Below are 26,565 nucleotides of genomic sequence, written 5' to 3' on the forward strand. Positions count from 1 at the left end.
ATGTCCCTAATTTAATTTCCATGCTTGCTAATTTTAACAAGAAATTTAATGTTTGTTGCTCTAATTCAAACTCTGACATTCTTGCAATGGCACACAAAAACACGCAACAACAATAGTGAATGGCACTCATCACGACACTCTCACACGTAGACATGAACACAGTTGTATTACACTTTTATACTACAGTTATAAAACCTTACCAAGTTGTTTGTACAGTGCTGCCAGTGTAAGTACACAGTGGCAGTTCATTAACTTAATTGTCAACCCATATTATTGAATTTGAAAAATTGAATTGGTTTTTGATAAATAATTCTAAGTCATTCATATGCATTTTCTAATTGACATTATATTACGCTTTAATTTTATTATTTATTTTGTATTTATTATTATAATGCCTACTAGGGAATTTTTTCAATTTTATCTAAACATTCAAACTCACAACGCTACATTTGGCATCAGAATTACTTTAAAATATGTAGGGTAAGGAACATAACTTAGCATCACAAAAGTATCAGGTGTTCTTTATGTCAGTGGTCTTTTAGGCAGTTTACATAGCTAGCAGGTATCTATTCTCTTGTTCCCCAAGTAAACTCAGGTGCAAGGAGACCAGAATCACACCCAGAGCACAGAATTCACTTGGGTTTGTAAAGCCCATGGCACACGTGAGCCAATATCTCTTATGACACTGGAAAAATACCTCTTGGAAAATCATGAGCTGTATCAACAAGAAAACACCAAGTTCTGGCTATCTCGTGATACTTTTAGTCCCTTAAGTTTAATTGCAATATACTAGTCAGAGGTCAAACTTATCATAAGTAATTCTGCCTAGTAATACAGTTGCCATTCCAATTTTATCAGATTTACAGGGAACAAAAGCTAGAAAGTTAACAATCAGTCTAATTTTTACAAAGAAATGTTATAAAAGTTTCTTAACATTTTCCAAAATGACATTTTCCTTTTCTGTTTTCTTTTTTTCTCCCTTCAATTACTTATACTAAAATATTTATAAATATCCTGGTTTGAAAAATCTTGTTGTTATTTTTCTGGTTACTTCTAACACAAGTCATCTTATGTTACTTTTACCTGTTCATTTCTTAAGCTTAGCAATATTTATATTTCATCCAGAAACTAAAGAAGTATGAGGGAGAAACTCAAAAACTCCTACAATTATCATTGGAGAGTGGATACCTTGCTGTACAGGCTTCCACCTTTAGGTAAGTGATCTAAAAACCTATTGGCATCAGTGTACTGGCTAGCATTGTTGTGAGAGGCTGCGTTCAGTACTTTTTTAAAAAAGATTTTTTTCAGTGTGTTTGCCCATTTCCTGATGGGTGATTATGAGTGCACCTGCCCACACTGCTCTGAGTGTTCAGTAGTTTTTGACCAAAGAGAGAATGACTACATTCCCTACCCTCCCTATTCACCCAGTACTTCTCCAAAGAGACTTTTTTGTTTTCCCAGAAGAGAAAAGTCATCAAAAGGAAATGTTGTGTCAATGTGGAAGAGGTGAAACAAAGAATGGCAGAAGTACTGAAAGGCATCAAAATTGCTGGGTTCAAAAACTGTTTTGAGCAGCAGAAAAAGCATCTCAGTAGGTGTATTGCATCAAATGGAGAGTCATTGAAGATAACTGAAGCGTAAACATGTAAGAATAAATACACAATTTTTATAAATAAATTCTATTTTTAGGAGGTCCCCTCATATCTTTCTGTTGTTTCTTACTGCCCTTTCTCTAACATTATGTTACTATAATGTTTTAGATAGAAATGTTGTAAATAGTTTATTCTCTTTTGTAATGCCCTTGCTTATCTAGATATCAATAAAATAAAATTGTTTGCTTATTGAGTTACTTGTTCTTTCCTCCCATAATTAGAGTCTTCTCCATGGTTTATTTGTAATTTTGTCATAACACTTTCTCTGAGAATGTTTTCTTGGAGGGCCTTCATGTGATAAATATTCTGAGGTTGTGCATGCCAGGAAATACTTTTTTATTTTTTTCTGTTTATATAAGCAGCAGTGTATCTGGATATACACATGATAGTCATGGTTTTTAAAAATAAATGTGATAGACAGAATTCTAGAATGGTCTCCAAAATTCCTGTGTTTGGTAACACAAAACCTATGTAATTTCCTACCCTCAAATGTGAGCAGGACCTGTGAATGTGATAAGGCATCACTTTTGAGATTAGGTTCTTATATGACAAAATTAGGTAATTAGGTCTTTAATCAATTGACTTTAAGCAATCAAAAGGAAATTATCTTTATTGATCCTGGACTAATCAGATGAGCACTTTCAAAGAGAACCTAAAGGTCAGAAATTAGAAGACAGAAATTTTTTATGTTGATCTTGAAAAAGCAATCTGCCATGTGGTAAGAGGGAGACAAATGGTGCAGGCAGGACTTTAGAGCTGCAAGCAAACCTTTACCAATAAGCAAGAAGAAGGAGACCTCAGTTTTGCAATTGCAAATAATTTAATTCTGACAACAGTCTGAATGAACTTGGAATATAACTCTGAGTCTCAGGTGACAACACAATCTGAACAATTTGATCTCAGTTTTGTGGCATCCTAAACAGAAGATCTGACTAACCCCTGCCTGGGCTCATGGCCTATGGAAATTGTGAAATAATACATTTTTGTGATTTGTAAAAAGGGATCCAGTGGTATAGACTGAATTTTGTTTCCTCAAAATATATGTTAAAGCCCTGACATCTGGTACTTAGTTCTAAATATGACCTTATTTGGAAATGAGGTCTTTGCAGATATAATCAAGTTAAGATAAGGACATTAGAATACATCTTATTTCAATATGGTGCCCTTATAAGAAGAAAATTTGGATGCAGACATACACAAAAAGGGGAATTTCTTCTAAATAAATAGCCACATAGAGAAGAACACTATGTGACTATAAAAGCAGACACTGAAATGTTGCAGCCGTAATCCTCCAAGAGCACCCAGGTTTGCCACACAGTAAATCAACAGAAGCAAGGAAAAGGCAAGAAAAGATTATGCCCTACGTATTTCAGAGAAGGCCCTGCTGACACCTAGATTTCAGCCTTCTAGGCTGCAAAACCACAAGACAATAAAAGTATGTCATTTTAAGTCACTCAGTGTGTGATGCTTTGCTAATCAGTGCTAGAATATTAAGATGATAAGTTTGTGGGAGTTTACTAATCACCAATGGAAAACAAATAGACCAGGTTTTGAGGAAAGTGGAATATATATATTCAGAAGCATAATAGCTAGGGGAGTATCAATATAATTAATTAGACTAACTAATGCCAGACTGTTTTTCAGATGCAAAATTCTGCATTAGCAAAGTGAAAAATTGTTTTATGCATTTTCACATCCCAGAATATTTGGTTAAGTTATATATATATATATATTTAAATATATATATATATATATAACTTAACTGGAATTGGAGAAGGGACACTTTAGACCCTGAGAGGAATCTGGGAAGGAGAGATGTTAATGATTCTTTGTACTTAGAACTGTTCCAGTAGCTTCCCACAAAAAGGGAAAGACTGTGATATGACTCTCCCAAACTGTAGCAAGTTCCATAGACTTAACTGACCTCTGTGTCTGCCATACCCCTTTAGACAGCTCAGGTCATCAATTGCTTGCCATTTCTTTAACTTTACTGAGAGGTCTATCAAAAACACAGGGGATATCTCTGATTTTTATACCTCTCTGGTAAAACACACCCAGCTATCTTCTATATATTCATTATCAGTCATTCCATGGATGTGGGAGGGAGGCCACCCAGATGGTAGCATGGACAGACACCACACATTAGATGAACTGTAACCAAAAGCAAGAATTAGATTCAATTATTTACACTGAACTAGGGACCATATAGCGTACCAGTCAGCTTCGAGGCCACATTAGAGGCACTTGCCAACTGTGTCTCTGTCTCATATAGTTTCCATTGGTAGTGAAAAAAATAGTTGTAAATACTCATTTCTTCCAAGGGTTCATACATGCTCTCAGAAATGTACAGCTCATGTGAACACTGGGGATAAGCTTGCATGTTTTCTGAAAACACATTGACTTTCACCATAGGGGTGCTCATAAGTAACTAGCAAGTAGATTATGTAGCTCTCAGATGAATAAGGCAATTTCCCCAAGATAAGAAATGTATTTATTTATGTGCACGCTGCAGGCAGTTTTCCCTGTAATAGGAGTCATTCAATTAGGAAGCTTGACACAAAATCTGTCCTTGATTTTAGCTGAAGTGATCAATAACATCATCTCAACTATGAAAGGTATTCAGGTCAGTTTCAACTCCCTAGACAGGTAGTTATAGATTATGGTGCTGGTTAGACTTCCTTTTTATGGACCAAGATGAAGCCTGTGCAATGTCTACTGCATCCTGCTCTATTTAGGTGAATTCCTCAGGCCAAGTATAATAGAAAGGTCAGTATAGAAACTTAAGGAAACATTTATCCAGATCTCTAAGTTAGATCCATTAGTTTGTAAGATTTGTTCAGTATATTGAGATTGAGACCTTGGGACATAAGTTTGAGATCAATAATGCAGGTTGACTCACCCTTCTGGTTTAATCTAAATTGAATAGATTTGTCCAACCCTTGTCAGTCAGATGAATCAGAGTGGCATACACACAGGAAGATTTGCCACAGGCCAAGACAGTGTAGCAATAAAAAGTAAGTACAGTTGAGAGACATTTCTCCAGGAGTCTCCTGCATGTCTGTATGTAGTGTGAGTAGAAACACGGACAATTTTTTTCTAAGTATATTTTCAAGGATGTTTGTATAGCAAACAACCTGGAAAATGGAGATTATAATGGTTAATTTCAACTTGACTGAGCTAATGGATACCCAGATAGCTGAAAAACATTACAGTTTACCCTTAAACAATGCAGGTTTGAACTGCATGTGTCCATTTATAAGCATTTTTAAAGCAAACTCAGATAAAAATATATTGTATTTGTAGATTTGAAACTGGTGGTATGTGGAGGGCAGACTTCTCTGATACCTGGGTTCTACAGGACCAACTGTGGGACTTGAAAATGTGTGCATTTTGGTACATGCGAGAGATTCTAGACCCAATCACCTGTGAAGACCAATGGTTAACTATATTTCTGAGACTTTCACTCTGGTCAGCTTACTGAGTGACCTAAAAGGCTGATGGTTTTGAATGGAACCCAGAACAAGATGAGGCTTGACAACAGGTTCAGGCTGTTATGCAAGCTTCTCTGATAATTGTGTCATATGATCCAGCAGATCTATTAGTGGTTGAAGAGTCACTGGCAGATAAGGATGGTGTTTGGGCCATAAGTGAATTGCATTGTAGGTTTTGCTTTTAGGATTTTGAGAAAGGCCCTGCCATCATCCATAGGGAGCTACTGCTCTCCTTTTGAGGAAAAATTTTTGACTCGCTATTGTGCCTTAGCAGAAAGTAAATGCTTGGGCATAGGTAAATAAGTGACCATGAAACCTGGGCTTTCCATCATGAACTAAGTGTTATCTGGCTTACGAAGCCATAAAGCTGGGCATGTATAGCCACATTCCGTCATCAAATGGAAGTGGCACATTCATGATTGGACCTGAGCATGTCCTGAAGACACAAGTAAATTACATAAAGAAGTGGCCCTAAGGCCTATGATTCCTAGTTCTGCTTCATGGCCTTCTGTCTCCCAGCCTACATTAGAGTCCCCTTCCACTACCCACAGTCAACTTGGCCACATCACTATTGAGAACCCAATCTGCCAGCACCCAAGACTGACAGTGATCCCTGATGAAGTTAGGGTATTTGATCTGGACTACCAACAGGGAATTGAGCTACTACTGTACAATGGAGGTAATAAAATATATATCTGGAATATAGAGATTTCTTAGAGTAACTCTTAGTATTACCATCCTCTGTGATTAAGCTTAATACAAAACTACAACAGCTCAAATCAGGCAGAACTACTAATAGCTAGATCTTTCAGGAATGAAAGTTTGGGTCATCTTGTCAGGTAAAGGACCAAAACCAGCTGAGATTTATGCTAAAGGAATACAGAATGCACAGTAGAAGAAGGTAATTACAAATACCAACCATAACCACAGAAACAAGGACTGTAATTGTCATGAGTATGTCCTTATTTTGTTATGAATACATTTGCACATATATTTACGTATATTAAAAAATTATATTGGTTTTATTTCTTCTGTTATTTATTATATAACATGTGTTAGCTTTATAATAGCATATTAATGATTTTTAATTTTACATCATAATATTCAAGTTAAAGAATATTAAGGGCAGCCGGGCTCGGTGGCTCAGCTTGTAATCCCGCGCCTTTGGGAGGCTGAGGTGAGTGGATTGCCTGAGCCTGTGGGTTCGAGACCCGCTTGGACAGCGAGACCTCATCTCTACAATAAATTAAAAAATCAGCTGGGCGTGGTAGTGCATGCCTGTAATTCCAGCTCCTTGGAAGGCTGAGGCGGAAGGATCGCCAGAGCCCAGCAGGTCGAGGCTGCGGTGGCCGGGAGCGGCCACTGCACTCCAGTCTGGGCTACAGAGTGAGACTCCAACTCAAAAAAAAAAAAAAAATATTAAGGGAAGGGTAAACAGCATTCAAAGACTTTACCTCCTCTTATGGGAAAGAAAATAGTATTGTTCAATTATATATAAAATAGTTGTACCACATTAGACAGAATTATGACCTTGTTATTGTATTTTAGAGATCAAGTATGGTTTAAGGAGATGTGCATTGGTGCCAAGTTAACAAGGGGATGAACTTGTGATGATTAACTTTAATGTGTCAATTTGACTGAACTAAGGAATATTTAGATAGCTGGTAAAACATTCATTCTGTGTGTGTCTGTGAGGGCATTTCTGGAATAGATTAGTATTTGAATCTGTAGACTGAATAAAGAAAGATTGTTCTTACCAATATGAGCAGACATCATCCAATCTTTTGAGGACACAATTGAAGTCAAAAGATGAAGAAAGGGAAAATCATTTTCTCTCTGAGCTAGGACACCCATCTTCTCCTTTTCTTGGACATGGATGGTCCTGGTTTTCAGGCCTTCAGATTTGAACTGAATCACACCACTGATTTTTCCGTTCTTCAACTTGTAGATAGTAGATCATATGATGTCATAGCCTCCATAATTATGTGATCATGTGAACCAATTACCAAATAAACCTCCTCATAAACACACACACACACACACACACACACACACACACACACACACACACTCCTATTGGTTCTGTTCTTCTGGAGAACCCTGAGTAATACAGCTATATTATCTCTTTCCAGAGTAAAGAGTAGACTTGTTTGCTGCTCAGTATAATGAAGAGAATGTTTTATCCCAGGGCAATTGCTGGGAAGATTTTCTTGCTGGTCCTTAAAATAAGTTTGAGTTTCTTAAGGTCAAGATTACCCAGTCATAGTGCAAAACCCCTGTATAATCAGCATTCACTTATGTTACCTTTTACTTCATTTGGAGGATTGGGGGTCTAAGTAAACTAGTACAAACATAAAACTCACACAGTCTTCTGTGTTGTGAGTAATAAATCCTTTGTGACCCTGGAAATACAAGCCACACTTCAATATCCATGAAGCGAAGTTGTTAACTTGCAAGCAGAGTGAAACTTCAGACCCTTCACAGTTCATAACATTACCACAGTTTAACAGATGATTAAAAAGAAATCTTACTTATATATATATTTTTTGTCACCTCTACTACATAGTCTAATTCACCTTTTTTATTTTAAAGATGTGGGATACAATTCAGGGTCAGATATACAAATACTCATTATGCAGGTACCCTTAATTCACTTTTTTAAAAGTATAACTTACATTGGCGATCTCACAAACATACATTAGATTTCATAATATCTAATCTAACACCAAAGGAAGTAATTACTTGCACCGATATAACTTTACCCTATTGCAAAAACACACTCATATACTATATTACAAAAAATAAAAGAAATAAAATAACCCCTGGTTTTTATACATTTTACAGAACAGAGCGTTATCTTTTTTACAATTGTGTAATAGTGTTTATTTCAATCTGCCTATGGATTTTGCTAGTTTAATCAAGTATTTTAGAAATAAGTCATGCAAAAGATGATCATAAAAATTAGTTCATTCTTGTGATGAGGTCAGGGGTCAAAAGCACTCAGGGCACATAATATTGCTCCAAGAATGTAGTTCTCTGCAAGCTTGGCTGCTGAAACTGCCTGCTATAACTGGGAACTAGTTTTACCTCATAGCTACTGACACAACCTATTGTGATTCTAAGTCTACTTTTACCTATCAGCAGTCACTCAACAATCAGAGGTCACCAGTTCCCCCAAACTTTGCTATTACCAATGAACTTCCCTTCAAAGTTTTATGTAGCTTTTATCAATTTTTAAAAAATCTCCAGTCTTCTCTTTGTTCTTTAGAGAAATCAAAGTCTATTTGGTGTGTATGTACCCTGAATTGAATTCATGCTTGCAAATTAAAACACTTTAAATTTAGATATTTATCCCAATTTTTTTTTAAACTTTGATGGCATAAAAGCTATTGCAGGTATTTGTAAGAATACCATAAGAAAATACAATTTGGACTCAGCATTAAAATGTTTTACATCCCATAGCAACTCCATATCTCTTCTGTTACATCTTGAATATTATTTTCTTGTTTCATTTTTTTGTCCTCAGTTTAGTTGCTTATCTCTGTGATATCACTTTTTATGATAGTCTCTTATTTTATCATCTGGCTTTTGAGGTCTTAATTTATATTCAATTCAAACTCTATAGCAAAGTAACATGGAGTCATGGAAAATTTGCATCCATTTCTTTAGGTTAAATTTTCTTCCACAGAGAAAAAATGCTAAATGAAGTTTTATCTTTGTGAATAATTACGCTGAAGGAGTAATAAAGATTTCTAGAGAAGTGCTGTTGAGTTATGCCAATGAGCTAATAGCTCAAATCTTCTATGATAACTTGAGAGGCCCATCTGAGCCAATGGAAATATACAGAGTTAACAATATCCCTAGCTGATTCTTAGAACACTAAAGTAGCACTGACTTGAGAATATGACCCAATAAAAAAAAGGATTCTACTCTAGATGAGTTTTCTCAAACTGACTTTAAAGAGTTAGAGAATTTGTTACACTTGATTCACCATCAACTTTCAGTTATTTTATGTTTAATGCTTAAGTGAGACTACATGGAGCATCCGTTTCCTATAAAGAGACAGAAAAAACAGATTTATTTCATGTAAATACTAAAGATAAATTATCCCATGAACCTGTTTTATTTCACAAGTTTCTAACTTTTGTTTATGGCACAAGTATCTGAGTTAGTGTCATGTTTAAAAACATTTGGTAGTTTCTAGAACTTTTGTATTGAACCAAAATATGTTTTATAATCAAAGGCAGATCTGTTGTTATTTTTGAAGACATTGAAAAAATGGTTTAAATTTAGAATACTTTCTTTCCTCCTAGGAACTGTTTAATGACACAAAAACATCACTCTCTAGGAAAGAGGTTTGTCTTAATTGCTTTAATAATAAGTCAACTGAAATGACTGCTTATACTCTGAATCAGAGAAATCTTGGCGGTTTGTTAATTTATAATGAATATGTATTAATTATCTTCTACACATACCTAACTAAAATACAGACACTTTTTGTGTCTCATTAAATTTGCCTGCTAACGTGGTATTCTTGTAATTGGTTGAAATCAGGATTTGGGGCTGAACATTTATTCTTGTGTACTCTCTTGTATTAAGGCAGGAAATGACTGTTGAAAATTGGATTATTTTGGAGTATATAAGCTTATATATCTTGAGAATTTGAATTTTGGTCATAAATTCCTAGAGCACATCTGGCTTATAGAATAAGTAAAATGACGAGTCATTAGACAAACTGCAAAGTGTCACAATGGAGCATGTGTCCATGTGTGAATTTGAGGACTGCACCCTGGGGAGTGTGGAGGCATGTTTGCCCTGCTACTTTAATTTGTCTGTACATGATTTGCTAAGCAAACAAAAGAATATGGGAAGCTTGCCTATCAGTGTGTGCCAAGGCTGCTATCAGGCACTTTACCCATTCTTTTCAGCCTGCCACCCTTGTGAGAGCTGCAGATGCAGGAGAGATGCCTGATACACCAAGATAAAAAGGGCACAGCAGCCAGAAAGAATTCTGAACTACAAGTATATAAACCACGGACACTGCACTGATAGGATACCCAGAGATGGAAAAAGAACAAAACCAAAACAAACAAAAATGGCATAAAATATTCATAGAAGACAAAAACTAAAACTCAGTCTCTTAGATATCTAGATAAGTAAAGCTCGTGAATTGAAATATACTATAGGTAATTGATACAATTATTACTGTAAATTGTATGGAAACCCAAACATGATGGATGCAATTCATAGATGAGAAAAATTCATGTGTGAGGCAAAATGGTTTGCCAAGGCACACAGGAAATTTGAAACAGGGCTAAAACTGCAACCTGCACCTCAATTCCTAACCTAATTATGTTTCCACTGAAACATGCTGCCTGTCTCCCATCATCAGAACATGCACTCTATATCAGCAACATCACTCACACTAGTGTCATTAATGAAATGTTGCTATTCAACAATTTTGATTATTTTCTCAAATATTATGCTTAGTAAATTTTAATGTTACTTGATGTTTCAATAATATAGCAAATGAACATGTAAAATGTGTTAAATTTCTTATTGTATTGAATAAATAATAGTAATTAAAATATTTAAGCAATTGTGTATATTATATCTTTTCCTTTGTCAATATTCCTCCTATTATTTCATCCTTTTGTTTTATTTTTCAGTTTCTTAAAGAATTGGATGTGTTATTCTTACTCCTTTTAAAGACTATTAATTATATTTTAGGTATTTTCTATTCTTTGCTTTATTTCTATATGATATGGAATCTGTGGTTCAATTTTGTATCCTGATTTTTCTCTGGCTACTACTGGCTTTCTTCAAATATCTGATAGTACTTGATTAACATTTCATATTTATGAAGGAAGAACTATGATGGTTAGTGAGATCTACAGATGAAAGAGGTGCAGAATGAAAATAGGTTCTGGTATGAGTGGGCAAGTTCTGAGGAGAGGCAGCCTTCCATTTAAGGTATGTGACTAGGTATATGCTTAACATCCGCATAGTCATACTAATAATAAGGTTGCTACTATGGGATTGCATTACTTAATATCTATTTCAAAACTGAATGGTACTGAACTCTCTTAAAAATGGAAATTGAAATGATCTTAACCGCTGTTCTCCAATCCCTACACAAGACTCTTATGTGAATGATTACTTAGAAAGTAGTTCTTGGGTTTAGCTATGGAGAAATGCTACAATGTGTTGCTCCTTGTACACAGAACATATAAATATTCAGACAGTTCTTTAATTCATTACTATGATTTCTTCTCTGACAGTCCATGACTGCACTCAGTTTCTTTATTGCAGTCTCTTCTGTGCAAAATGAGAGTTACACATTTTTCTCCTTAGATATCTAAGTCAATAAATTGCCCATTCTGTCTCCACCAAAAAATCTGTCAATGTTTCTATTCTGCTGATGGCAAGATTTCTTGTTTTTTATAGAGTTTATTCTGTTAATATTAATATTTTAATATTAATATTTTAATATATTGTGTGTCTATTATATCTCACTTCAGTTGAATCTTTTAAAGGAGAAAGTGTAAATTTATGTGCTCTGCCATCTTGAAATAAATGTTAATTTGCTTTTTATCAATGTTCTTTATTGTTTTGGTCATACATTTTTAAAAATGTATATAAATCTGCAGCTCTCTTTTGCTTTCTATTAATTTTAATTATTTCAAGGTTTATCAATATTTTATCTTTCCATATGACAGTGAGAAACACAATGGGCAAAATAAATATATAGTAATTATAAGCATCAACTGCTTATATACTTGACTGCGCTTGGAGGAAGAATTAGGGTAGAGTTCTGAAGCATATTGGGTAAATGAACAAAGGATAGAGTCAAGATAGTGTGGACTTGGGTTTTAAGTAGATTACACTATAATGAGAATGCAATTAAAGTATTCATGGAACATCAGAATCTTAATGTTCTCCCAACTGGTGTGGGTAATAATCGGTGTGAATAAATTAAATATTTAAAAATATTCCTGTTTAACATGCTCTGCTGGGGAGCTGTTTCCTGGAAAGCAAGTTTACTGCTGGGATACAGTGCTGTTCATTTCCAGGCTTCATCTGTGATCTAGCTTAGGCTATTACCATCTTGCTACAATCATTATGTTCCTGGCTTTTACCAACATAGATTAAACAATTTTTTTAAAAAAATCACTATATAGACCACATAGGATTTTGACTTATCTGACTGTGAACTTTTGGATTCTGTTTAACTCTTTGTGAAAATATATTGAATACTCTATGTTAATTTATTTCATGATTTTTTTCTTTGTCCAATATTATGATTCTTTAATTTTTCTTCTCATAAGTCTAGTTTTGTAATATAATGTTTAGTTTAAACTTTGTCTATGTATGATACATAAAACCTGTATGTTGTAGTTAGTTTTTTAAAACCCACCTAAAAATTCTTGTCCTTTCTCATCAGGGAATCTTCACTCAAGTACATATATAATGAGTGCTATATTTTCACTTAACATCTTGATTTATAGTTTCTTTTTTTAAAAGTTTTTTGTCTTTAAATTTTTTTATGAATCATAATTTATTTTTTCAAAATGTAAATTTATTGTTTATATACTACATTTAAAAGTCTTTTTAATTATTTAAGCCCACTTGAAACTAAATTATGCTAATCGGCAATATCCCATAAATAAAACAAAATCTATTGGCCAATCTCACAAATACTCCCTACTTCTTTCTAGAGTTTGATTATTTATTCTAAAACATCCATTCCTGATGAAAAACAGTAAAATACCTTAACTCACATTATGCATTCTTTATCTAAAAATAATAGCCTCTTTTGCTTAACAATTGCATAGATATTTAGATCCTCATTTTTTCTTTACATCATTATTTATCTGCTCCTTAACATGTGCTTTATCCCAAGTATTCCTCCTTGCCAGTCATCTCTTTCATGATTTTACCTACTAATCAATTGTGCAAGTCGGAAATATGGAAATTATTCTTGAATACTTCATTTTCCTAATTCTTTACCTTGAACTAATCAATCAGCGGGTAATTAGTTTAATTCAAATCAACCCATATTTCTCTTTTGCATTGCTACTATTTGAGTTCATGTCACCATCTTTTCATGTTTTCCATTACTCTGAGAAGTTTCTTGTATTATTTCCTCTTAAGTAATTTTACACACTGCAATCAGAGAGATGTTTTCTTTTTCTTTCTGGATTTTTAACCTGTTATTAGAATATATTAAACACAAATTCAACTATTGTATTAAGTATCTATACATACTTAATGAAGTGACTTTACCATATTTGTATTCATGCATTTTGGTTTACAGCTTCTCTTTCCCTTTTACTCCTGAAAAATTATAACTTTTAAATATGAGTGCATGTATGCTATTATTTTAATTAAAGACTAGGTATCTAATACAAAGAATCAATCATTAATGTATGGCAAAATACTTATGAATTCATTTACTGAACATATTTTCAAACCTGCCAAGTAAAATTTATTTCATTCTTAAAAAATAAGTGAATACTTATATTTTTAGTATGTCAAAGTTAAAACTATCATTAAAACTTCTGTGATACTTCAGAATCAGTTCCATGGTACTATTACATTCAGATAAACTTTAGACATTAAGAAGAATATAAAATATTTTCTAGAGTATTATTCATGATTACCTTGCTCAGAGTGTATAAAATAATATTTTAGGAGCTAAGCTCACCATAAAAATAATAAGATAGCCAGATAAAAATAAAAGAAAAACTATTAATTATGCAGATATCACTAGTTTTAAAAGATTATTGTTCATGAATTCCTACATTCTTTTGGCATCAAAATATGACTGTTTATTTAAATTTACAGGAACAAAAAATACCCAATATACTACTCTTCCCGTTTAATAATGGCTAGTATTAACTACCAATTATTTATTTGTACTTGTCAAATACTAGTCTTGTCAAATACTAGTCTTGCCAACTGATAAAAATGTGTGTACAGGTATCTTTTTTATAGAGTGATTTGAGTTCATCCAGGTATATTCCCAGTAGGAGGATTGCAGGGTCATATAGAAGGTTGATTTTTAGAATTTTTAGGAATCGCCAAACTGTTTCCCACAGAGGCTGTATTAGTTTACACTACCACCAACAGTGTAGAAGTGTTCCCTTTTCACCGCATCCTCTCCAGCATCTGTTATTTTTTGAGTTATTGACGATGGCCATCCTGACTGGAGTTAGGTGGTATCTCAGTGTAGTTTGAATTTGCATTTCTTCGATGACTAGTGAAACTGAACATTTTTTCAGGTTTCTGTTGGCTGCTCAGATGTCTTCTTTTGAGAACTATCTATCGTATCGTTTGCCCACTTTATAATGGGGCTGTTTGTTTTCTTTCTTTTCAGCATGTTTGAGTTCCTAGTAGATCTTAGAGTTTAGGCCTTTGTCAGACAAGCAGTTGGCAAATACCATTTCCCATTCTGTGAGTTCTCTCCTCGCTCACTTGATGGTTTCTTTGGCTTTGCAGAAGCTTGTCAGTTTGATGAGGTCCCACTTGTCTAACTTATTCTTATAGCATGGGCACTTGCTGTTTTGATCAGGAATTGGTTGCCAGTTTCAATTTCCATAAGGGTGTTTCCTGCATTTTCTAAGGTTCCTATAGTTTGAGGTTTTACATTTAGGTCTCTGATCCATTTAGAGTTGATATCTGTGTATGGGGATAGGTAGGGGTTCTGTTTTAATCTTCTTCATGTGGTCAGCCAGTTTTCCCAGAACCATCTACTGAATATTTATCCACTTGTTTGTGTCATCTTTGATTTCTTTGAGCAGTGTTTTGCAGTTTTCATTGTAAAAGTCTTTCGTGCCTCTGGTTAGGAAGATGCCAAGGTATTTCATTTTTTTTTTTGTGGCTACTGTGAATGAGATTATGATTTTATTTTGGTTTCTGTTTGTTTATTATTGGTTTATAGAAATGTTATTGTCTTTTGCACATATATTTTATACCCTGAGACTTTGACAAAGTCCTTTATAGTGCAAGGAGGTTTTGGACAGATTCTCTTGGGTTTTCAAGGTATAGAATCATGTCATCTGCAAAGAGGGATAACTTGATTTCCTCTTTTCTTATATGAATACCCCTGATCACTTTCTCTTCTCTGATTACTGTAGCTAACACTTCCAAAACTATGTTGAACAGAATGGGTGAGAGTGGACATGCCTGTCTTGTTCCAGTTTTCAGGGGAAATGGTTCCAATTTCTGTCTGTTTAGCAGTATGCTGGTTGTGGGTTTCTCATAGATGGCTCTTACTATTTTGAGGTATGTATCATCTATGCCTAGATGTTCGAGGGTTTTTATCAAGATGGGATGTTGGATTTTATCAAAAGCTTTTTCTGCATCTAATGATATAATCAGGTGGTATTTGTTTTTACCTCTGTTGAAGTATTTAATTACATTTATGGTCTTATGAATGTTGAACCAGCCTTGCATCCCAGGGATGAAGCCTACTTGGTTGTGGTGGATGATTTTTGAGATGTGTTGTTGAATCCAGTTTGCTAGGATCTTATTGAGAATTTTAACATCTATGTTCAAGGATATTGGCCTGTAGTTCTCTTTCTTTGTTGAATCTTTACCTGGCATGGGTATCAATGTGATGTTACCTTCACTAAATGATTTGAGAACAGTTCCATCTTCCTCAATCACCTGGAATCCTTTCAATTGGATGGGTATCAATTCCTCCTTGTATGTTTTGCAGAATTTTGCGGGACAACCATCTGGTTCAGGGTTATTATTATTTTTTGTAGGTAGTTTCTTATGACAGTCAATTTCCTGGATTGTTGTTGGTCTATTTAGGGTTTTGATTTTTTCTTTTCTTTTTTTTTTTTTTTTTTTTGAGTTGGAGTCTCACTCTGTCACCCAGACTGGAGTGCAGTGGCCACTCTCGGCCTGCTGGGCTCCGGCGATCTTTCCGCCTCAGCCTTCCGAGTAGCCGGAATTACAGGCACGTGCTACCACACCCGGCTGATTTTTTAATTTATTCTAGAGATGATGTCTTGCTGCCCAGATGGGTCTCGAACCCACGGGCTCAGGCAATCTACTCACCTCAGCCTCCCAAAGGTGCGGGATTACAGGCTGAGCCACCGAGGCTGGCTGATTTTTTCATGTTTCAACCTGGAGAGGTTGTGTGGTGTCAAAAAGTCTCCCATTACCTTTAGGTTTTCAAGTTTATTTCCATACAAGTGTACATAGTAGTCTCTGATAATCTGTATTCCTTCAGGGTCACTTGTGACTTCATCTTTTGTATTTTTGAGTGTGTTTATTTGGGATTTTTCTCTCTCTTTTTTGGTCACTTTAGTTAGGGGACCATCAATCTTGTTTATCCTTTCAAAGAACCAACTTTTTGTTTCACTGATTTTTGGTATTATCTTTTTGTCTTCTATGTCCTGGATTTGAACTTTTATTTTGGTGATCTTGCTTTTCCAGCTTCCTTAGGGGACTTGTTAGGCTCCTAACTTGAAATCTTTCCATTTTCTTCATATGTGCTTGTAGAGATATGAATTCCCCTCTTGCTACTGATTTCATGGCATCCCAGAGGTTTTGGTAAGATATTTCTTCATTTTTGTTAGTTACTAGGTATCTTTTAATCTCTGTTTTGATTTCCATATTGACCCAGGAGTTGCTTAGCATCATGCTGTTTAGTATCTATGTCTTTGTGGGTTTTGTGGGAACTTTGTTGGTGTTGATATTTATTTTTAATCCCCTGTGGTCTGTGTAGGGTCATGGCAAAATTTCAATCTTATGAAATTTGTTTATGCTTGATTGATGGTCAAGGATGTGGTCGGTCTTAGAGTACATTCCATGTGGTGATGAGTAGAAAGTATATTCTGTGGTCATTTGGTGTAGAGTTCTGTAGATATCAGTTAAGTCCATTTGGTCAAGACTCACATTTGGTCAAGACTCACAGATCTCCTTGCTGATTTTTTCTTTCTTTATGATCTGTCTAGGGTTGTGAGTGGGTTATTAAAGTCCCCAGCTATGATAGTGTTAGAGTCAATATCTTTTTAAAATTTGCCTAGAATCTGCTTTATGAAAGTTGGTGCTTCTATGTTGGGTGCATAAATGTTTAGGATGGATATTTCTTATTGATGGATTTAATCTTTCATCATTATGTAGTGATCTTCTGTATCTTTTTATATCTTTGATAGCTTAAGGTTATTTTGTCTGAAACTAAGTTTGTAACTTCTGCTTTTTTTTGTTCCATTCGTCTGAAATTTTGCTTCCTATCCTCTTACTTTAAGTCTATGAGTGTCCTTTCTGGTGAAATGAGTGTCTCGGAGACAATATATTGTTACCTCATTATATTTTATCCTTTTTGCCATTCCATTTCTTTTTTGTGGTGCATTTAGTCCATTTATATTCAGGCTAATTATTGAAATGTGAGAGTTTATCATTATCATGAGGTTCTTATAGAGATGTTGTTCCTGTTTGTTGTTAATCTTTTATTTTTGGGTTGATTCATGTGTGTTTTCAATCTTTTTCCTGCACTCTTGTGAAGATAGTTATTGTTCTTTTTTTCCCCTTTCTACTGTGTTTAAGTGTTTCTTGTAGAGCTGGTCTAAAGGCAGTGTAAGTTCTTAGGGATTGAATGTCTGGGAAAGATTTTAATTCTCCCTTTCTGCTGAAGCTTAACTTAGCTGGGTAGTTATTCTTTGTTTAAATTGTTTATCTTTGAGAACTTTGAAGATTAGTCTCCAGTTCTCCTATCCTGAAGCGTTGCTATTCTAATTGGTCTTCCCCAGTAGGTAGTCTGACTTTTCTCTTGCTGCCTTTAGGATTTTTTCTTTTATACCTACTTTGTTTATGTGAATTACTATGTGTCTAGGAGTTGGTCTTCTCTTTTGTTGTCTTGCAGGGGTTCTCTGAATCTCTTATGTTTGAATGGTCACATCACTGATGACATGAGGGAAGTTTTCTTGAATAATTTCATGGAACATTTGTTCCAGGGTGGTCTCTGTCTCTTTCTGCCTCCAGTAGTCCGATTACTCTTAGGTTTGGCCTCTTGAGTTAATCACTCATCTCTTGAAGGTTTTGTTCTGTCTTTTTAAGTTTCTTTTCTATGTTTTTGACAGTCTGGGATAGTTCTATATTTTGATCCTCAAGCTCAGAGCATCTTTCTTATGCTTGGCTAATTCTGCTTTCCATGCTTATCAGTTTGTTATTTATTCATTCACAGTATTCTCTATTGCTGTTGTCTCAGTTTTCAACTCCTTCCTGTTTTCCTCTTGTATCTCCTCAATTCTTTTTATTCTCTCTATTAATGTCTTGATATCTGGGTTTGTAGTTTGAGACCATTCATTCTGGAACCTGTTCATTGTTTGCTTGTGAAGTCTGTTTTCTCAGTGTCTGACTTCCCAGGGGTCAGTGTGAGACCCATATTCTTCTTTGGGTTTTTCTTCACTAGTGTAGATTTTTCTCACTCCCACTTTTTTCCCCCTCTTTAATTCTGTTGTTTAGGGATGGCGGGGTTGGTTTCGTCAATCACCTATTCTTCCTTATGTGGATTCTCTGGCTTTGTTCAATTCTGAAGCTGGACTATGTGTTAGGGGCTATACTTTTTGGAATTTTGAGATTTAATTGAAATGGGAGCTGTAATTCAAAATCTATCTGCAGATTCCAGTATCCCCTAACAGGTGTATGAGCACCCTGGAAACCTCTTCCCACTGCCTTACAATATGTCTAGGCAGTGGTGGTATAGGTTTGCTCCCTGAAATCACAATGAAGTAAGAAAAAGGAAAGGAATGGTAAAAAGAAGGAGGGGTGGCAAGTGGAAGGTGGAGAGAGAGAATAGTAATAGTGAAAATAGAGAGACATACCAATTAACAAATGAAAAGAGTTACAAAGACAGAAGAAGTAAAAAACAAACAAACAAACAAACTAAAACATACAATCATATAAACACAGAAACCAACAAAAACCTCCCTATTGATGTACTCCTCCCATGCACATACAGGAAGTCTAGTGAAAAAAAAATCAGTAAAATAACAGAAACAAAGCAAGTTTGAAAGCATTATCAAAAACAAAACCAGAAAAAAAAAAACTAAAACAAGAACAAACAAAAATAAGCAAAACAAACAGATGAAAAATAAAAATAAATAAAAACAGAGAAACAAACTCGCTCTGAGGTCATTCCTGTAAGTTTAACATCCTTTCATCTCTGATCTCTAGCTCTCAGCCCAGGCTGATAGGGTTTCTCACAGCTTGGGTCAGATGCCCCAGGCCTATTATGGAAGGAGGGTGATTCAGGTCTCAACTCACCCAGCTTGTTGCCTCTCAAGTCTGCCACTCAGATCTAACCTGTGTGTGTCCAATCCAGCATGAGGGAGGATCTTTTCTCTCTCCCAGTTTGATGAGATTCCCTTAAGTCCCAAACTGGAGGCTGGGAGGAACTGGGTGAGGCTGGGTGGGGCAATGCAAATCTCTGCCTGATCCTGGGACAGAGAAAATGACTGTGATCTACCTTTCTTCACTGGGAATGGATCTCCTCTCCATCTCTTGCCTATCTCTCTCTCCACTGATCTGATCTTGGGCTCCAGTTGATTTCCTATAACGGGTGATGGTGTGGGTCAGGTGCCCGGTGATGAGAATCAGCTGGATTTGTCAGGCACTTCTCAGGAGAGCCCCTTGAACAGCAGATGATGTTGCACACCTGTGGCTCCAATCTCAGGGTGGTAGGGGCTTGCAATCACCTTCAGAGGGGGGCCCCAGGTGCATGAACTGAGGAACCCTCAGATGAACTTTCACTCTCCCACCACCACACACCTAACTCACACAGAGTCTTTATGGACACGTGCTTTTGTGGAGACTCACTGTCTGACCTGTCCAGTTGCCATCATGTTAGCTAATTTTTTTGAATACAACTTTACCACTTAAAATTCATTATCTTTCCCTCCATAGTAACTTTATGTAGTATAATTGTTATAGTTGAAAACTTGTTCTATTAATAAAACAAAATATACAGAAATTAGGAAAGAAAGCAGCTATGCTTCCTACCCCAGGGATTAATACTAAATGAATCTCTAGAAGAAACCTAGTTCACCCAACATAAATTTACCCTTAATAAATAACAAAGGAAAGAAAGGAAAGAAATAACAAAGGAAAGAAATTCCAGAGATTTCTCTATTGGTCCCCTGAATCTCTTGATGAGGGCTTACTTACACATGCATGGAGTGAAGCTTCTTAGGGCAGGAAATTATAGGGAGCTATGGGCTAAATCATTCCCAGATCTCACACAGAAAGTAAGTTGTTCACATTTTGATAACATAGAGGGAAAGTAACTCTTTTGAATATCTGGGCATTAAACAGAGATGTCAGATTTGCATGCCTTCTTAGTAGGGTTATTAGAGTCCTTGAGAAAAGATTACTTTAGATCTACAATGAACAAAGCTTAAAAATAAGTCTTATAAAATATTCAGATAATTACAAGTTATTTAACTGTAAAGACCAAATTCTGAACACCTTAGAGACAGACAAAAATAGAGACACTTAGGAATGATGAGCATGCAGATAAAAAATTGCCAGACAAAAGCACATCAGTAAATGATTAGCAGTAGAATCTAGGTGTAGACACACAAGTTTTTATGTAAAAATTATTTCAGTTTTTCTTTACTTTTCTTAAAAAATGATTTGGATGACTAAGAAACAAACCTTTCCAATTTAAAAGAATATAAGTCTTATAGTATTCTGTTAGAACACGGTAGAATTAAATAAGAAATCAATAAAAGAAAAACATCTGAAAAATCAAAATACTTGGAGAGTAAGCAACAAATGTCCATATAACACATGAGTCAAAGTCTCAAGATAAATTAAAAGATATTTCAAATAAATGAAAATAAAAATACAACTTATCAAAATTAGCAGAATCCAACCAAAGTAGAAAATTTTAGAGAAAAATTTGTAGTGGCAAATGCACATATTAGATAAGAAAAATTGTTTTAAAAATTAATCTAAGCTTCTATAAGAAACTAGAACAAAAAGAGAACAAATTAAACCCAAAATAAACACAAAAATAATAAAAATTATAGCAGAGACCAATGGGCTTAAAAATGGGGAAAAGCAAAAGCTAATCCCTTAAAAAGATGGATAAAATTGATAAATCTATAGCCAGGTTAATGTAGGAGCTCGATAAAAACAAACACATAAGACTGAGTGCTATGGCTTACACCTGTAATCCCAGTAATTTGGGAAAACAAGGTGAGAGAATTGTTTGAAGCCAGGAGTTAAAGACAGGCTTGGGCAACATAGCGAGACCCTGTGTCTACAATAAAAATAAAATTTGCTGGGCATGTTGGTGTGCAACTGTACTCCCAGCTACTTGGGAGGCTAAGGCATCCCTTGAGCCCCAGAGTTTGAGTCTACAGTGAGCTATGAGTGTGCCACTGCATTTCAACCTAGGTAACTAGAAAGGAAGAAATAAAACTGTCTTTGTTCACATAGACAGTTAGAAAAACCCAAAGAATCAACAATTTATAGCAAGTTTGAAAGATTCAAGATACGAAAGTCAAATGCTTTATTATATACCAGCAGTGAACAATTGGAATTTGAAATTAAAAATACAGCATTATTTACATTGGCACTACAAAATAAAATACTTAGGTATAAATCTAATAAATACGTACAAGATCTATGCCAGAAAATCTTAAAATTCTGAAGAAAAAAATTTAAAAAGATCTAAATAAATATCCATGAATAGAAAGACTAAATATTGTGAACATATGAGGCTTTTTTGGTTTGTTTTTTGTTTCTGCAACAAGATTTAGGGACTCAATGAACTCTCTATCAAAATCCCAGCAAGTTATTTTGTGTATATAAACAAACCAGTTGTAAAGTTTTTATAAAATTGCAGAAGAGCCAGATTGACTGACACAATATTGAAGGAGAACAAATTTGAAGGACTGACACTACCTGTTTTCAAAGCTTACTGTAAAACTACAGTAATAAAATTAATGTGATTTGATGAAAGAATAAGCAAAGAGGTCAAGGCCACAAAATAGAGAGTCTAGAAATGAGCCCACATAAATATAGTCAATTGATCTTCAACAAAGGAGTAATGGTAGTCTTTTCAATGAATAGTACTAGAATCACTGAACATCCACATGCAAAAATGAATCTAGACACAGATCTTATACACATCACAAAAATTAGCTCAAAATTGATCTGAGATATAAGTATAAAATTTTAAACTACAAAAGAAGATACCCTAGGAGATAATCTATATGACCTGTGGTTTGGTGGTGACTTTTTAGATAAAACCAAAGCCACAATTCATGAAAAAAAAAAAAAAAAAAGATTGGGGAATTGAACTTCATTAAAATTATAAATATATTCTCTATGTATGAAAGACATAGTCAAGAGAATGAAAAAAAAAAACCCCACAAAATCACAGAATGAGATTAAAAATTTTGCAAAACACATATCTGATAAAGGACTAGCATTCATAATACAGAAAAAAACCCTCTAAAAATGAAACAATAAGGAAAAAAAACAAAACAACTTGATTAAAACATGGGCCAGAGACCTAAGCAGACACCTCATCAAACAACATATACACATGACCAATAAGCATCTACATAGTTTCTCCACATCAGAAGTAATTAAGAAACTAAAAAATAAAAGCATAATCCACAGTTGCAAAGATGTGGAACTAACTTAAACGCTTACAACAGATTAGTAAATTAGAAAATATGATAGATACATGCACACAGTCATCTTCAAAGTACTCTCCATTTGATTCAATACACCTATCAGATGCTTTTTCCACTGCTCCTAAGAGTTTTTGAACTTGTCAGTTTGGATGCCTTTTAGTGCCTCTGCTGTGTTTTGTTTCACCTCTTCCACATTGGCAAACTGTTTCCCTTTGAGGACTTTTTTCATGTGGGGGGGCGGGGAAACAGGATTGCTAACAGTAAGATCTGGTGGATAGAGAGAGTGGGGCAGGGGTTATGCTGGGTTGGGTCAAAAACTGTTGAACACTGCATGGTGTGAAGAGGATCCTTGTCATGATGGGTTAATCGGTCACATGTTTGCCACAATTCAGGACATTTCTTCTGCAAATTGTGCTGCAAACGTCTCAAAACTTCCAGATAAAAACTTGGTTGGCCATTTGATCTGGAGGAACAAATTCCCAGTGTTTATAAGGACCCGCCCAACAAAAGATAATTCCATTTTCTGACCCTCCACCCCACAACCCTGTATAATCAAAACCCAATTGTATCTCTAGAGCTATTGAAATAGTTTTTTTTTTTAAAGGAGATTCAACTACCTACCTGTTAGAATAGCTAAAATCCAAAACACTGACAACATCAAATGCTGAAGTGGATGTGGGAAAACAAAAACTTTCATTCATTGATGCTGGAAATGCAAAATGATGCAGTCAATTTGGAAGACATTTAGCATTCCAGTTTCATAGTAAAACTAAACATACTTTTACTATGTGATCCAGCAATCATATTCCTTGCTATGTATCCAGATGAATTAAACTTATGTCCTCACAAAACCCTTCACACACATCTTTATTCATTGTCGTTAGTACTTGGCAGTAACTAAGATATCTTTGATAGAATTGGCAAACAAACTGGAGTGAATACATACAATGAAATATTATTCAGTAATTTTAAAAAATGGACTTTGAATCCATGAGGAGACATTGAAGAATCTAAATACATATTGCTAAGCGAAGCAAGCTGATCTAGAAAGGTTTCTTATGTACTTGCAACTATATAACATTATGAAAAGGCAAAACTATAAGTACAATAAAAAGACCAGTGATTTCCAGGGATTTAAGAGATTTGGTAAGAAGGAGAGTTAAAGAGGTATGTCATAATAAGTTTTAGTGCATAAAATATTTTCTGTATGAGACTGCAATGGTGGATACATGTTATTGTACATTTGTCAAAATGCATGGAGTATATAACAGAGTGAGTCCTAATGTCAACATGAAATTTGATTAAAAATATCAATATTGGCTCACTTACTTTAACAAACATATGACACCAATACGACATAATAGAGGAAATAGGACATAGGTGAGAGAATGTATTGAAACCCCATGCTTTTAGTTCAATTTTTAAATGAACCTAAATATGCTCTGAAAATATTAAATCTAATCACATTTTTTAAGTCAAAAGAATTGAAGAGACAATTCTCCAGAGAGACAAATTAAAGGGCAATAAGAACATGAGAAATGCATATGTTATAAAAGATAAGATAGACTAGTGGAACCTCATCAAACTGACAAGCTTCTGGAAAGTCAAGGAAACCATCAAGAGAACAGGGAGACAGCCCACAGACTGGGAAAAAAATATTTGCCAACTGTGTATCTAACAAAGGCCTAACATCTAGGATCTACAAAGAACTTAAATGTGCCAAAAAGAAAAAAAAAAAAAAACAAACAGCTGTATTACAAAGTGGGCAAAAGATATGAATAGACACTTCTCAAAAGAAGACATACAAGCAGTCAACAGGTATATACAAAAATACTCAGCCACACTAGTCATCAAAGAAATGCAAATTAAAACCACACTGAGATACCACCTAACTCCAGTCAAGATGGTCATCATCAATAACTCAAAAAACAGCAGATGCTGGAGAGGATGCAGGGAAAAAGGAACACTTCTACACTGTTGGTGAGAGTGTAAACTAGTACAACCTCTGTGGAAAACAGTGTGGCAATTCCTAAAAGATCTAAAAATCGACCTCCCATACAACCCTGCAATCCACCTACTGGGAATATACCTATAGGAATTCAAATCACTCTGAAAAAGATACCTGTACATGCATGCTTGTTGCAGCATTATTTACAATAGTAAGAACATGGAAACAACTGTGCTGCCCATTGAAAGAGGACTGGATTAAAAAAAAGTGGTACATATACATGATGGAATATTACATAACCATAAAGAAGGACAAAATTATGAACTCTGAAGCAACTTGGATGGACTTATAGTCTATAATACTGAGTGCTCTATCATCGAAACAAAGAACCGAGTATGACATGTTCTCACTCATAAGTGGACCTTGGACAACTATTGCAATACTATAAGAAAGGAATTGGTAATAGTGGGAAATTGCCACAGCGGGGGAGTGGGTGAGATTGGTGATAGTGGAAAACTCCCGGGGAGGGGGGGCACACATCATCAACAAGGGTACCTGCATAATGAACATTTGTATACCTAACCATGAATTGTATCCCACACATTTAAAATTAAAAATAAATAAATAAAAGACAATGACCAGTCCAAGTATCTTGGTTGACCCAGACTCTGCCCAGTCACCTCAAGGTCTGATGAGATCAAGAAAACCAGCATACACATAACTCATATTAAGGTAAGAAAACTACTCAATGTGTGGTGTATGGACTAGCAGCATATGCATCAGGAACTTGGGAAAAAAAAAAAACATGAAAAATGTTTATTACATAATTTTGAAATCACTTCAAAACCACAATGAAATGTTACTCAATACCCTCTAAGATAACTACTATGAAAAACCCCAAAACAAAAAATAAGTATTAGGAAGAATGAGGAGAACAGAAAGCCCTCATACAATTCTGGTGGTAACATGAAATTCTACAAGCTCTGTAGAAAACAACTTGGTAGATCCTTACAAAGTTAAACCTAGAGTTACCACAAAACTTAGCAAATCTGCTTTTAGACATATATCTAAGAGAATACAAAATTTTCAGAAAATAACATAATAAGTTTTTATAAATAAGCAAATGAAGTATACTCATACCATGATATATTATACAGCCATAAAAAATAAAATATTGATACATGCTGATACATGGAGAAATCTGAAAATTTTAAGCTAAGTAAAGGAAGAAAGACACAAAAGGTCTAATATTATATAATAACATTTTAAATATCATAAGTAAACAAATTTTAGAGACAAGAAGCTTAGTATTTGATTAGGGCTAGAAGGATAAAGGAAAAGGAGAATGCGCTCGCTCTCTCTCTCTTTTTGAGAAAGCAGGATATATTGAGAGGACAGAAAAGCTCCCACAGAGGGAGGGGACCCAAAGGGGTTGCCAAGGACGCTTTTAAGAGAATCGGTTTCTTTATGAAGTGATGGTATAGTGCAACAATGACCCTGTGATGATGGTGACAGCACATAGCTGTGACTACACTATAAATTATTGAACTGTTTACTTATTGTGGGTTTACTGCATATATGAGTTATATCTCAATAAAGTTTTCAAAATTAACTTTGGAAAAATTACTAGACATGCAAAGATGTAGCATAATTAGAACTATGAATAGGAGAAAAATTAGCCAACAGAAACAAAATCAACAATGTGAGAAAAGATGAGAAAAGTTAGAAGACAAATACATTAAAATAGCTATTCAAGTATACTTAAGGAACTAAAGAAAAATATTAACATAATGGCAATAGAAAAA

The sequence above is a fragment of the Carlito syrichta genome, unplaced genomic scaffold (assembly GCF_000164805.1).
Source record: "Carlito syrichta isolate Samal-C Ts95f unplaced genomic scaffold, Tarsius_syrichta-2.0.1 Scaffold304021, whole genome shotgun sequence".
Classification (NCBI taxonomy): domain Eukaryota; kingdom Metazoa; phylum Chordata; class Mammalia; order Primates; family Tarsiidae; genus Carlito; species Carlito syrichta.